The following is a 12,660-nucleotide window of genomic DNA, read 5'->3' on the forward strand; positions in this document are numbered from 1 at the left end:
GTCACCTCCCGTGATCGGTCACTGGCTGGGAGCACCTCGTAGAGACTGTGGCCTTGGCACCAACACTGCAGAGGGTCCAAAGGTGCGGCATCTGGAGGTTGTCAGGCAGATGCTGTCCTCACAGTGATTCTCTTAAAGGCAGGTCTGAGCAGCAAGTCTCTGTGGCTGCCGCAAAAGTCAGATTTTGTCAGAGAAGGCATTCGGAGTCTGGCAGAAACTCAGAATCAGAGCAAATTAGAAACAATCAAAGGGAATGGGAACATGTCATAATAATACTAAAATTCTAAAACAATTTCTAAAGACCTCAGAGGATAGTCACAACATTACCACTCTGGCTAATGGGTTTGTGCATCAGCCCACCTAGCTTGGGTGCCAGGGCAGAGTTCCTGAGGCATTAGGAATTGTGTCCGGTTCATCCCACCATACCCAGAAAAGAAAAATTATTGAGTCATCCACCTAATTCCCTGTGGTCAACTAGGGCAATCACCCCACAGTTCCTCCTTTCAGTCCTTCTTCAGAATTCTGCTCATGGAATTCCAACACAATGCCCTGCGCACAGCAGACCCCCTGCAGGCACGGTCCAGCGTCTAGCACAGAGGCTAAAAATTGTTGCTTCCCAGGTCTGATAGCTCCATTCAAGGCAGAAGGCCATCTTAGTCCCTATCTCCGCTTTGGGCTTTTCCACCATTTTCTGACTTCAACAGAATGCTCATTTAAGAAGAAATACTTTGGGGTCTTATTCTGAGCTGAAGATTTTGGAGCTAGCCATTACATAGGGCAAGGAAACCTGCTGGAGTTGGTAGACAATACAAGTCAAGGGACCGGAAATCTGAGTCAATAGGTGTTTTCTTCAGAGATCAATACTAATATATTTAGTGCTATTGAGCATCATTAAGTATGTATTGGTTCTTTTTTTTTTCTCAGCTAAAAATCATTCTAAGTGTATTCTGCATGCAAATGAGTATTTAGAGCGGATGCGTTAATGCCCTGTCTCCAAGCATGGGGTGTGCGCCCAAGCTCAAGTTCATTCACAGAATGAGGAGCCAGTGAGCTGTGCTGAGCTGTCCTCATATGGCTTTTCACAGCTCATCATGGAATCAGGAATCTCTCCTGTTGACTGGGTAGTCACGTGCCCTTCTAATGCCAGGGGAAATTGAGAATATGCATTGAGTATGAGCTATGGTATCCTATAACCAAGAGTAGTATTTGGACACTGTCATTTTGAGACCAGAAGGACTTTAAGAAGTGAAACGCAGCATGCACTTCTACAGACAGCCCCATTTGGCTCTCCCTACAGCCTATGTCTGGCCCTCAGCTCCCTTTTCAGAGTGGCTCAGGTCTCCTTGGGCTGAGGAAGAAAGAGATGACTTTTTAATTCCAGAAGCGAGGCCAGGTAATAAATGTATCTGTAAACTAAAGGAGATATATTCTATCATCTTTGAGATCTCTTTTAAGGCAAAAACCCTAAGAGACTCGTAAGTAGAAATTTAGAGGGTAATTATATTTTAAAAAAGAAAAGACCAAGTTCAAGTTGTTCAGCCCCTGCCAGGCTTCCATCAGTGGGTTTACAGAAGTTTCAGCTCTACATACAGAGGTAACCATTGGAGTTTTGATTGGAAAATTCTTTTCTGGTATAGAGTATGTAATAACTTCTGTCCCTATAAGACAAGGGAGGCGTGTGCCTATCAAGCTCTAGAAGACTTCATGACACAGCATGAGATTTGGAGTCACAGACTTGCAATCAAATTCTGCCTGCCCCACATCATAGCTCTCTACCTTGCTGCATCTATAAAACAGATGCAATGAATATGGGCCTCTCATGGCTGATATGAAGCCTAAATGTGAGAACTGAAACAAACTGCTTGCTAATAGAATGTGATAGAAAAATGGCAGTTACCCCCATACCCAAAGGCCAGAATCAGAACGGATTCTCTCATCTTTGTGATTCTCCTTAATCAAGAGGATGAATGAATTGGGCTTTATGGGGTCATGGGAGACACAGGTAAAACCAAAGTAGAAGAGATTGGAGTTCCCTAAGTGTGTGATGAAATCCCAGAGAATAACATGCTCAAAGGTAAAAATCAACACCACTCTTCTCCAGCGTGGCACACCTCTCTGAGAGAGAGAGCAGGCTTTGCACACAGCAGGCAGAGAAACATTCTCCGCATACATCCGGCAGCTGCACTAACACATGGATCCCAGGACAGGTTACATAATCCCAGAACCAATAGCCAATAGTGAGCATCAGCTCTGAGAGATAGTCACATAAATAACAGTAAAGTTTAAGTATCATCATACTCTCTCTGGAAGAATGTCTGTAAACCCACATGACAGCATAGAAGGCGCTAAAATACAACAAGTTTTAAAACTGCATTATGTTAGTCATCTATTGCATGTCACAAATTATTGCAAACTCAGAAGCTTAAAACAGTAGACATTATCTCACAGTTGATGTAGTTCAGAAATCCAGGAGCAATTTAGCTGTGAGTCTCTTGTGAGTTGAAGTCCTGGTATTGGCTGGGGTCACAGTTAACTCTAAGCTCGAGTGGGGAAGGATCCACTTCTCACATCACTCACATGCTTGCTGGCAGCCCTCACAGTTCTCTATAGGCCGCCCGAGTGTCCTCACACCATTGCTGCTCAGGACAGGGCAGCTGACTCCTCTCAGAACAAGTGACTCAAAGGGAGGGTTGGGGGGGGTTTGGAAGTGCGCCCAAGAGAGAATCCACAATCTTTTTATAACCTAATATTAGAAGTGACATCTCATGATTTCTACTCTGTTTGACTCACCAGAAGTGAGTCACTAAGTGCAGCCTACACTCAGGGGGAGGGGAAGGAAGGTCGACCTCTTAAGCAAAAGAGAGTCAAAGAAGGTATAAACGCATCTTTAAAACCAGCGCACGCATTTAAAAGAAGAATTCAGTTCAGAAATTGAAGTGGTGGTCATGCAAAGATCTTGGAATGGAAAGTAGACAATAAAATCTGAATGGATTCTATGTTATCCATTCCGAATAAGCTAGTGAGATCCCAGACTGTCTGGATGAGCCCGCTGTGCGCATAGAGCAGATTTCCTTCTCCCTCTGGGCACAGAGCTACAGGCTACATTTCTTAACCCCCTTTATAGCTACTTGGGGCTGTGAATCTGAGTTCTGGCAAATGAAAGGTACAGAAGAGATAGCCTCCCTTTCTAGGCCTGCCCCATAAAAAACTTCTTCCACACCCTTTTTCCTCTACTGAATGGAAATACTGATTGGAGATGATTCAAGGACTTAGTAGAGGGTGGAGCCATAAGAGAAAGGAGCCCAGGTCCCTAAATGAGAGATTGGAAGTTTGCCTGACAAGCACATCTGATTTGAATCCACATGAGCAAAACTACATTTTTATTTTTTAAACCTTTGGAGCTTGGAAGGTTATTTATTACAGCAGCTAGCATAACTTATTCTAATTCACTGTCGTTTAAGAGAGGTAGTTCAAAGGTAATAGATGAAATAATGTTGAGTCTATAAGATCTTCTGAACATGAATTAATACAATTATGTTAATCGAAGGGCTTTTAAAAAATTCAAGAATAAATGTATAAAATGGTTATTTAAAACATCTGCTGTGCCCTATGACTGATAAATTGTTACTTTGATTCTTGGAATAAAACCTGGGAAAAAGACCAGTAAATTTTGCTGATTATGATATGGAATCCATCACAGAGCATAAACTTACTAATCAATAAAACATATATAATCTACTTGGCTTTGGGGAAAATTGGCTAGTAAACAACATAGTATAATGGATAAAGGTGTAGTCTCTGGAGTTACACAGACCTGGTGTCCTTTCTGTAGCACCACTTTGAACTTATATAATCTTAAATTTCTTACTCAATTTATTTAAGTTTCCTAATCTATAAAATGAAGATGATGAGGAGGAGGAGGAGGTTGATGATAATAATAATAACAATTATATCATTTACATGATAAGATTGCAGTGAGAATTAACTGAGATCTCTGTATTTACATAGAAACTACACAATAAAGTGTTCAGAGAGTGTTAGCCATTATTATTATCATTGTTGCAATTTTGTTATTTTGGGGAGGGAAATTAATACTTTGCTAGTCTCTTTTGCTCTTTGAGGAGAGATAAATAAGGTTATGATTAAGATAGAAGTAAAGATTATAATTAATTGAAGAGTCAAAAAGACCTAATTTACTAAGGCTAATGACAACAGTCTCCTACAGGTCATATGAGAAGATTTTACTGTGACAGGTGAATTTTGTAGGAAAGTATAAGAAACAATATCCCCAGAACATATTTGCCAGATACAAGAATTTTTAGTCAAAATCTAGGAAAGGGATAATCACTTAGATATCCGTATCACTTAGATTTTCCTCTGGAGACAGCTGCAGTCATGAAGTGAGAAGCTCAAACAATGTGGATAAGAGAGGTGAAGAGAAGCTCCAGGACCTGGTGATGTGGCCTGGCTGCCACAGCTAGCCCCAGAAAGAGCAAGTGGTGGGTCTGTTGTATTCAGAGGGAATGGACAGCTCAGGTGTGTGTCATGCAGGTATCACACTGAGGACAGAGAGTGGTCCATCTTAACAGGCAGCACAAGCTCGAGAAGAAATTGAGGTACTTCTCAAAGTTTTGTTGGCAATGTTATTGCAGGAGGTCAGTCCAACAGGCCAGGCCAATGCAGCAAGCTGTTAAGACCCAGGGGCTCTAGCCAAGCAAATGTGGTGTGAGGCATGGTCAGACTTTGAGCTGAGGTTGGAAGGGAAATTGAGACAGAAGGACAGTTGTATAGTCTGGGCCAATGGGGATGACTGAGGTTGGGGAGTAGGGAGTGGATATTAAGAAATACTTTGACTGCCTTGCCACACCAGGAGTCAGATCAAGTTGGCAAACATCTGTCAGAGCTAGGGAGCTTGATTCACTTCTTTCAGAAGCCAGAATTCCCCAAGGCCTATAGGTAAGCCTCATCAAAAATAGATACAGCTAAGGAAAGCTAAGAAAGACTAGGATAAGGGAAATGGTCATACACTAACCGTTACCTGAAAGGCTCTAAACACATTGAAGAGGACACATCAAGAGCTACAATCCACAATGAAGAATTCTGCTGACTCTCTGTGCACTAAATAATGCAGCTTCAAAATTCAGGAAGCAAAGTCCACAGAAATTACTAGAAACTCATCAGTAGAAAGGGACTTATTAGGCCTCTCTGAGTTAATGATAGATCAAGAGAGGATATTACAGACAACATTCTTTGATCAAAAATGTAATAAAATTAAAACTAGGAAAAAAGAAACCTACCATCTAAGAAATTCAGAAACTTTAAATAATTCTTGAGTCAAGGAGGAAATCAAGGTAAGAATTGATACCTATGTAGAAAATAATAATACCAAACTCTATGTGATACAGTTAGAGCAAAGCTCAGTGAAATAGTCATGGTTTAATATTGTTTACATTAATAAAAGAAAGATTTTTAAAGATTGAATTAAGTATGAAACTCAAGAAGTCAGGGAAAAAAAGTAATCCAGAAGAAAACAAAAATAAAAGCAGAAATTAAAAAGGAAAACCAGACAGGGTAGAATAAATAAATATACTCAAGACCTTTAACATACAGTACTTGTCTTTCTCTGTCTGGCATTTCACTAAGCATATTACCCTCCAGGTCCATCCATGTTGTTGCAAATGGCAAAATTTCATTCTTGTTGATGGCTGAGTAATATTTCACATCTTCTTTATCCACTTGTCTGTTCATGGACACTTAGGTTGCTTCCATATCTTGGCTATTGTACAGAATGTTGGTATGAACATTGGGGTGCATGTATCTTTTTGAAATAATAGGGGAAGGGGTAAGATAGGGGTAGGGGATTAAGAGGTATAAACTACTATGTATAAAATAAATAAGATACAGGGATATATTGTACAGCACAGGGAATATAGCTAATATTTTATAATAACTTTAAATGGAGTATAATCTATAAAAAAATATTGAATCACTATGTTGTACACCCGAAACTAATATAATATTGTAAATCAACTATATTTTAATTTTTCAAAAATAGACCTTTAAAAAAGTAAAATAAAACAGATAAAACATTGGCTAATCAAAGCACAGGTATATAAAAGAAGAAATAAGAATAAAGAAATAACCACAAATAGAGAAGAAAATAATCTTTAAAAACGACTTTGCTCAGCTCTTTGCAGACAAATATGAGAACGTAGTTGAAATGGATACTTTTCTAGGAAACCATAAATTGCCAAAGCTAACCCCTGAAGAGATCAAAAGTCTAAAACTACCAATATTCATAAAATACAGACAAATTTGAAAGAACTTAGGCCTAGATATTTTCACAAATGAATTCGACCAAACTTTAAAAACAGACGGTTTCAATGTTATTTAAAGCCTTGTGATTCGGAGTGGTTGAGGACCAGCATATGGGCATCACCTGGGAGCTAGTGAGACATGCACTCTCAGGTTCCACTGCAAACCTGCTGAAGGAAAATCTGGTTTTAACAAGGTTCCTTGGAGATTGCATGCACGTTAAAGTTCGAGAAAACTGATTTATACCAAGGTTTGGCAAACTATGGTCCATGGGCCAAATCCAACCCGCCTCTTCTTTTCATAAATAAAGTTTTATTGGAATACAGTCACACTCATTTGTATATGCTTTCCCACTACACTGGTAAGTTGAATATTTGGGGACTGAGACCATCCAGCCCACAAAGCATAATATACTTACTGTCTGGCCCTTTATGGAAAAAGTTTGCCTACGCTGATTTATACTGCTGCAGGACATAGAAAAAGTGAGAAAAGCTTCCACTTCTGTTGATTACAGAAACATCAAGTAGGTCACAATAACTTCAGACTTAGCCAATATTTCACAAGCAATAGATAGCAAAATAAGATCACTCTCACTTATGAATATTAATGCAAAAATGCAACCCTGTTAAATATAATTCAGCATAAAAATCATAAGATAATACTCTTAAGTATTGTAAAGGAAATTGACAAAGTTCAACATCATTATTGATTTTTAAAACACTTAATAAAATGGGACTCAATGAATAGATTTCCTTAGCATAATAAAATTCATGAATTTAAAAATTTTAAAATTCATGAATTCATAAATCTGGCATCAGGCTTGATGGGGAAACAATAAAGTGATTTTTTAAAAATCACACCATTATCATTACCTGCAGACAATATCGCAATCCTTAAGTAACATAAAAGGATCAATTGAAAAAATTATGACAATAGGACAGTTCAGGAAGATACATGTATTAGTTATCTCTTGCTGCTTGACAAATTACTGAATCACTTTGCTGTACACCTGAAACTAACACAACATTGTTAATCAACTATGCTCCAATATAAAATAAAAAAATTTTTAAAGTCTCAGAATGGAGAAGTGTTACAAGTCTCAGAATGGAGAAGTGTTACATCTAACTCCACTTTTTGGCATGGTAAATGAAATATAAATAAAATTTAAAGATTGACAAACCAGGGGAAAATATTCCCATATTCCAAAGGGCTTGTCTCTTTAATACATACAGACTTCCTTGTTAAAAGTCCTATGACCAATAACCCAGAACAGTATTAGACTTAAGTCATGAACTGACAATCCACAGAAATATAAATAGTGTTTAAACACATGAGAAATGCAAGTGGAAACCATGAAATAATATGTTTGCCAATTAGACTGTCAAAGATGAAAAGGCTGGTGACAGTGCGAGGAAGGAGTCGGTCTTGTGTGTTTGCCCAAATTGTATGGGAGGGTTTGTTGTCAGATTGTCTACAGAGGGGCGTCTGTAATGATCTATCAAAATGTAAACAGTCCACATCCTTTGACCTAGAAATTCCACCTCTATAAATTTTTCCTGGTGATATACTTGCACATGTGTGAAATGATTTATTACATTGTTTGTAATTGCAAAAAAATGGGAACAAATTAAATATCCCTTGATAGGGGCTTGGTAAAATAAAATATGATACATTCATGGAAGTGAATACTAGGTAGTGGTTTTAAAGTGGGGTCATCTCTCTGTGTATATTGAAGAAAGATCCGTAAGACAAATTGCAGAGCAGAAAGTGATGTGTGGAATAGTGTGTATGCATCCATTTGCAGAGGGGGAAAAAAGAATAGTGTACATACACGCTTATTTATACATAGAAAATTCCTGAAAGGAGAGGAATGGAACTAAGAACAGTGACTGCCTCCAGTAGTGTCCTGGTCGTATGAAAGAACCTTGAATTATATTAAAAAAAAACAAACAAAAATAAACAAAAACAAACTCTGAAACTAAGAAGCTAAGACACCTGATCTAATTTAGCACCGAGGTATAAATTGTAAAATCCTCGGTGCTGGCCATTTGAAAATAGAGAAGTGTTGCTGATGTGCAATTCTGGACCTAATTACTTTCTTGCTAACCACTAAACATTTCTCTCCAAAGGTCCTGCTACACAGCCAGTCAGAGAGAGGGAGAGGGAGAGGGAGAAATGCGGCTTGTTATCAATACAGCCCCACAAATCCAATCAGCATCCTAGAACTGCTTACCTTGTGCTTCCTGAGTCATTTCTAATGAGAGATAATGATAGCAAGGTGGGAGGTCTCAGGTGGGTGTCAGGAAGGACGCCAAAATGTAGGCCAGGTCAATTTTGATTCATTGCACATCAAATGTTTCACTTTTCCTTCCTTTGCACATTTATAGCTATTAGTGAGGAATTTGGGCGCACTGCAAATACAGGCCAGTCAGCAAAATTGGCTTTAGATCCCTCGTGTATGCATTCTGGAACTGGAGATCTAGATGGAGAGAAACAGGGGCCATCCTCCAGGAGATGCTATGGGACATGCCTGCTCTCAGGGATACAGGGGCACACACTCTGGGATCAGGGCAAGGGCTCGAGGGTGGGGAGGGAAGACAGAGCAATCCTTACCAAAATATATAAACATAAAGTTTGCCCATATGTTTACTGCATAGTGAGGGAAGTGTAAAGTGAATAAAGCTGGGGGAGGCTCATTAGCAAATGTTTTGTGGCTCTGGAAACTCAAGGGAAACTATGTGATTTATTATATAGTCAGTAGAAATGTTGAACATGGAACTTCTCTTGAGTACTTACAATAGGCCTGTCACTGTTGTAGGTCTTAGGGATATGTCAGAACAAAATGCAGCCTTGCCCCTCATGCTGATTACATTCTAGCGGCCAGGGCAAGGGGCTGGATACGGGAGATGATACATAAATAAGTAAACACACCTATGAGATAATATTAGGTAATGAACAATCTAAGGGTCAATTTGCAATGGTAAGGGAAGAGAAAGACAAGGGGTAGTAAGAGAGTATTTTAGACAAGTGTTCAGGGCAGCCTCTCTGATAAGGTGTCTGATAAAGTGACATTTGATTAGAGACCTGAGGCAAGTTAAGCAGCAAGCCATGAGGATATACAGGGGAAGTGCAAAGGCCCTGAGGCTGAAGCATGACTTTCCCCACACAGGTAAAGTATTCAGAAAATAATGATAAGAAACAATTGAAACAAAAGCATACCTTCCCTATGATTGTGTATGCATAGAGATATATATCAGGAAAGACTATTAAAAAATATAAATCCTTATAGTTCTTCAGTGAAGGGATAAAGACTATTTCTCAGGGCAGGCAGTATCTTCGAATTCCTCGTGTCTGATCCAGCCATGCTTGGTATATGTAGAATTTTGGTAACTGTAGAAACAATATCTGATGACTAAATCAATGATTTTCTTTGAGAATATTTTATTTATCATTTAAAAAAAGAAAACAAAGTGGCTGTTTTTGAAAAATCAAGTTTGTAATAGCACATTGCGTCATAGAGTTTCTCAGAAAGACCTGACTTTAGCTCTGGGCCAGCCCAGGATGTAATTGGGGAAGGGGACGGAAAGCTAAATTTTACTGATTACCTAACAACTGCTGTATATTTGTATGTGCATTATCGTGGGCAAACCTCAGAACACCCCAAGGACAAAGGTATAGTTGTTCCCATCTTGCAGTTTAAAACAATGAGGCCAGGGAGGCCAGAAATTCAGTTTCTAGCTCATGGACAGAAGGCCCGTAAATGGTAGAGCTGAACAGCAGACCTTCTGCCTCCAAGTTCAGACCTCTGATGACCACAGCTATGGGGGGCGGGGGCGGGGGAGGGTCTACTCTAGACCTCCTCCCTCATGCCCAGTGGTTTTGAGTACCACTTCCTGGTCCCCACTATTCTCCGTGCTCCTTGATTTTCTCAAACCCTCCCGGTGAGGTACTTCTTGGGAGCTGTTCTCTCTGCCATCCCCATGTCTGATCTTTGTGTCCAAAGCTCACCATTTCGCTCTTACTAGCGGTGTGACTCTGGGCAGGTCATTTCACCTCTCTGAGTCTTATTTTTGTCATGTTTTAATGGACATAACTATGTGTTGGAATTGTGGTGCAGAGTCAATGAAATCATTCAAAGTCTTTGGACCAGGGTCTGATATATATGGCAGATACTCAGTAAATACTGGGTGAGTCTATTTGTGACCATCTTGGGTCTGGGTCCAGCTAATGATTGACTAACCTGATGAGTGAATCCTGGATTAGCTGCCAATGATGATAATAGCATAAAATAGTGTGCCTCCCCAATAACATTTTCAATTTAACATGAATTAATTGCTGATGGTGTGAAGGCCAATCACAGTTGCCAGAGAAGACCTCACTGACTTTCCTTACCTTGTCGTTCAGTGGGAAAGCAGCACATTTGTTCAGAATTCATTAGGCCATGACTTAGGCTCAGAGTAAATTTAACATGTAGATTGATTGTCATAAATTGAATGAAAACCTCCTGCTAAGAAGACACCAGTCTGCATATGTAGCCCTCAAACTTAAGGTTCAGAAAAAAAAAAAGAAACTCTTTAGAACAGTCTAGAAATAAGTCTAGTGAGCCCTGTTTTCTGAAATCTAGGATTTGTCTTTTTATATAATAATTTTATTTTCTTAATCATCTTGACTGACAGCAGGAGAAGGGGATACATAGACAGTCTAACAGGTGAGCGTCACAGTTTGCTAGGGCTGCCACAACAGAGTACCACAAACTGGAGGACTTAATGACAGAGATTTATGATCTCACAGTTCTAGAGGTTAGACGTCCAAAGTCAAGGTATCAGCAGGACCATACTTCCTCTGAAATTTGTAGGGGACACTCCTTCCTTGCCTCTCCTGGTTCCTGGTGTTTGTCTGCAATCCTTGGCAATCCTTGGCTTGCGGATACCTCAGTGTTGTCACATCTTCTCCCTGTGTGTCTCTTCTCTTTTGAAGGACACCAGCCATATTGGATAAAGGGCCCACTCTGCTCCAGTCTGACTTCACCCTAACTAATTAGGTCTGCAGCAGCCCTATTTCCAAATAAGGTCACATTCTGCACTATTGGGGACATATCTTTTTGAGGAACATAATTCAGTCCATAACAGTGGGTCACTAGCCTTCCTTGAAGTATAGAGGGATACAGGGCTGGAGAGCCAGGCAGGTGATTTTAGTTGCACACTTTTCTAACCACACTTTTGTCTCCCACTTCAGAAAGTATCCTGGAAAGGACATGAGGGGCTACACCTCATATCCTAGAGCCTGTGATGACATGAGAGGGGTAGAGGTTACCTCTCCCCTTCTTTCTCACTGTAGGAGGCTTGCTTCTGCAGATGCCACAAGTCTCAAGCTGGGTTACCCCATTCAGATGACTTGGAGCCACAGATATATAACTTTGGGAGCCAAAGTGAATGACCCTTTTCTGTTTCCATTTTAATAGCCAGATTTTTCAATCCTATGTGTGAGAAAAACATATTAACTGTGCTCAGCACTGCTGATACCACTTTTATTAGGTTGAATCATATAAAGTTTCCATTTTTATAGACAAAAAATGGTCAAGTATTGGCACTCTCACATGGTTCGACCTATGTATTCCATTAGATGCTGTCATGGATGAGCCCTACTTGGCCCTAATTATTGAAATTGATCCCAAGCCTTTGAACTTTATACTGGGCCCAATCCTACCCTCATGTCCTACAAGGGAACCACTGAGAATATGTGTGCCCTCCCATGCCCAGCAACCCTATGAGAGGCACACGCTCAGAAAAGAAGCAAGGATTTGGAGTTTCAGAAAGATCTGGATTCAAATTATTCCTGTTAGTTCTAGGATTTGACTTTAGAGGCCCAGTTATGTAGGTTTCTTAGTGTCTCAGAAACCTTATTTGTGAAATGGGTATAAAACCTTGTAGGATTGTGAGGATTACATTATATATGTATTTAATATATATACTACCAACACATAGTAGATGTTCAACAAATTTCGATTCCCTATACTCATGACCTCCATAACCTCTACTATAATCCCTCATAATCCCAGGAACTGCTCAGAGACAAGCAGAAGCAATGGGAAGATCTGCAGGCCTAATTAGGATAACTAAGGATTACACAATACTGGGACAAATAGACTACTTGGCATGTACCCTGTTCTTCTGGATCCTACAGCAAATACCGGTCTCAAAAAACACACCTTGAAACCCAGTTACTGAAAGACATCATCATTATGTAGTCTTTTCTCATCTCACAATGAGTAAACTCCATTTGAATTGCATACATGATGTGCCCGTGTTTACACCAAATGTCATTTTCCAGCATAGTAGTTCTCAA

General features: G+C 39.8%; 1 long non-coding RNA gene across 1 annotated transcript in view; it reads right to left on the bottom strand.

Moving 5' to 3' along the window:
- Positions 1–5: 5 nt before the first annotated feature.
- The window catches only part of LOC309637027, a 32,606-nt gene continuing 19,951 nt past the window's right edge, over positions 6–12,660 (bottom strand). The window contains exon 3 of the long non-coding RNA XR_014250378.1: positions 6–1,413. This is a non-coding gene — a long non-coding RNA (uncharacterized lncRNA). The remainder of the gene's footprint in view (positions 1,414–12,660) is intronic.

The sequence above is a fragment of the Balaenoptera physalus genome, assembly GCF_965194825.1.
Source record: "Balaenoptera physalus genome assembly, chromosome: 10".
NCBI classification, from domain to species: Eukaryota; Metazoa; Chordata; class Mammalia; order Artiodactyla; family Balaenopteridae; genus Balaenoptera; species Balaenoptera physalus.